This window comes from Symphalangus syndactylus, chromosome 5 (genome assembly GCF_028878055.3).
Source record: "Symphalangus syndactylus isolate Jambi chromosome 5, NHGRI_mSymSyn1-v2.1_pri, whole genome shotgun sequence".
Classification (NCBI taxonomy): domain Eukaryota; kingdom Metazoa; phylum Chordata; class Mammalia; order Primates; family Hylobatidae; genus Symphalangus; species Symphalangus syndactylus.
The window spans coordinates 109,139,766-109,142,899 of NC_072427.2; the positions used below are offsets into that span (position 1 = coordinate 109,139,766).

Consider the following 3,134-nt stretch of genomic DNA (forward strand, 5'->3'; position numbering starts at 1 on the left):
ATTAACAGAAATACAGATGGTTTATAATAGCATATTTTTTGCATTCAGAAGAGCTGCTCCTTTTATTTAAGTTAAAAATTTAGAATGAAGGTGAAACCAGAATGTGTGATTTTATAAACAACTGACAGAATCACTAATAAATCTGAATAGTTTAACTTTGAAAATAACACTCATTTAAGAAGCTTCAGTGAGTTTTTCTTTATACTTAATATTCTTTTGAAAAATATAAAAAAGACAAGTATTCTTTCTTAAATTAGTTTCTGGCCATATTTTTTTAATGACTGTTTGATTTAGCAATAATATGTGAATTACAACCAGTGGTGAAGTTATGAATGCAAATGAGCTAGAAGAATTTCACAGGACATAAAGTCCATTTAGGAAGAGAGGACATTTTTAGCCATGTTATATGAGAAATGTTTATGCAATTCAATTGACTTTTTGTGTATTTGTTTTATTCATACATTTTAGTAACTAATCATTTATACCCTTAACAGAAGAACAGTCTTTTAATGAGCATATCATCCTCATCCTCCATGAGCATGCAACGTGGAGCCATGAAGGAGGCAGGGGACACTGGCCTAGCCAGCTGGATCAACCAGGCCAACCTGGCAATCAATGGGGTGACCCATGTGGCAGCCAGATCCACCTCACATCTGATCAATTATTTATAAAGTTTACAAACATTTTTTGCTGTTCATTGTTCATGCATCTTATGTAGTTATACAGTGGAATCTTGTTCATGTGTACTATTTAGTTATGCAATGGAATCTTGTTCATGCTTTCTATTTAATTCTGCAATAGAATCAAAGCACATGCATTAGTATGATATTGTTTTTCTACTTATGTTTCCATTTACAATGCAGAGTCTAGGTTTTCTGCTATCAATATACAATTGCTGTTTTGGTGCAAACAATGCACAGTGTCTTTACTAAGTCCAAAAGTAACACTGTGGATTTTTCATCTAGTTTAACTTTTTTGCCTGGACAAAGTTGTTTTAAAGAAAAGACTGTAATAAGAACAAGATAGCACAAGAAGAAATGGAGGTATTTGTTCATTGTTTTTGCATTTGTAAGATATGTAAAATTGTCTGTTGTCATTAAATAAACATTATCAGAAAATATATTTGTTTCATTAATATATTTAATTTTCAAGTAATCAACTTATCGATATTAGTTTAGTAAATGGAACACTTTCCTCAAATAAAGTTGCTAAATCCATTTACATAAATAAAATCCATATAAAAGTTAACATTCTCTTTCACCATATTGTTTTATCATGCAAAGCTCCAATGGTAAAAAATGTCACTTTCATGACATAATTCATTTTTTTCCCCATCCAGATGGCTTTTGGGCGGTAATGCAAAGATTTATTTTTGTTTTAAAGAGGTGATTAACTGGCCGTCCTCTCAATGTAGCCCCTGAATCTCAACTATCCTTGTAATAATCATAAAAAGAAATTCTGTGTTCAATTAGACAGCATATCTACTAAAATTGGAATAATACAGAGAAGGCTAGCATATACCTGCAAAAAATGGCATGCAAATTTGTGAAGCATTCCATATTTTTATTTTCTAATAAAAATTATGTATTTGTATATTTTTTAGAAAAGATTGGGTGGGATGATGTCTGATTTGGCTTATATAAGTGAGCTATAGATGAGATAAAAATAATGTAATTCTGTGTAAATGAGAACTCATAAAAACGAAGTAATGAAATTTTAAGAAAATTTTCCCTGGTATGTAGTCAAATGTTATTTTTAAAATGATGTATTTTTACCTTTCCTTCACTGTAGAACCCAGTTTGTAAAAAGCACCTTACAAAAAGCACCTTTATAAATTCAAAAGACTTCAGATTGCCAATTTTGCATTGCCTAAGTCTATGATATAATTGTTTAATTATTAGTTTCATTTTGTCTGGATAGACTTGATGCTGATGTTGACATTTGAAGTGATTTTAGCATTATTAACACTTGTTTTAAGAAGTGTCAAATGAAAAGAAATGCAAAATCAAACAGAAAAAAAGTCTTTCTTTTATAGAAGTAGGCAGAACTTTGCAGAAATGTCTAAGGGGAAATTAGGCAAGCAATGAGGAGTGAGTACATAGCATGACAGGCACCACGACAGGAAATGTACCTGGGGTAGTCTGCTGATTCTTGGGATGACCTAATGAACAGGGTATATTCTGCATCTTAGCGCTTCCTCAGGTATGGGAATAAGCCAAAGTTCAAGTGCCTGTGGGGAATAGAGAAATCTGGCTATATGGTCAAAACAAACTGTAAGAAATGGGCAAACGTGAATGTTTGATGGAGAGCTACAACAAGATACGTGTGTGTGTTTGTGTGTGTGTGTGTGTGTGTGTGTGAAGTATATTAATTGGTGGCCTAGTATTTCACCTTGTTTGTGATAATCTAATTCCGTGGGTTGGTAGACGGTTGTGGTATCGTAGGAAAACACTTGACCCCTCTGTAATACCAGCACTTTAGGATGCTGAAGTGGGCAGATCACAAGGTCAGGAGTTTGAGACTAGCCTGGCCAACATGGAGAAACCCCATCTCTACTAAAGACACAAAAAATTAGCTGGGCGTGGTGGCACGTGCCTGTAATCTCAGCTACTCAGGGGCCTAGGGCAGGAGAATCTCTTGAACCTGGGAGGCAGAGGTTGCGGTGAGCCAATATCATGCCACTGCACTCCAGCCTGGGTGACAGGGCAAAACTCCATCTCAAAAAAAAAAAAAAAAAGGAAAAAAGAAAAAAAACACGTAATCTTTGTCCCTGCTACCTGGCACAGAATTTCGAAAACCCTTGGAATTTTCTGAGTGAAAAGGGTGATGGAGTCTTTTATGCCCTGATGAGGAAACTCTGGGTGGGCACATACCTTCAGGGCAGAAGCTGATCACCAAAAAGACCAAGAATTGGTTAACAATAAGCCCTACTTTCCCCAGCCTCCAGGAACGGGAAAGGATCTGTAGACTGAGCTATTCATCAATGGCTGAAGAAAACCTAAATGACAGGGTTTAGAGTTTCTGGGTTGGTGAATATATCGAAGTAATGGAAGTGTGCACCCGGAAAGAGCATGGAAGCTCCACGTTTCCTTCCTCCCTCATCTTGCCATGTGTGTCTCTTTCTTTTGGCTGTT

The 3,134-nt window shown here is 35.4% G+C and overlaps 1 non-coding gene across 1 annotated transcript; it reads left to right on the forward strand.

Moving 5' to 3' along the window:
- Positions 1–1,460: 1,460 nt before the first annotated feature.
- LOC129483626 (U6 spliceosomal RNA) lies at positions 1,461–1,565 on the forward strand. Its single transcript, XR_008658141.1, has one exon. It is a non-coding gene; the product is annotated as a U6 spliceosomal RNA (small nuclear RNA).
- The last annotated feature ends 1,569 nt before the right edge of the window (positions 1,566–3,134 follow it).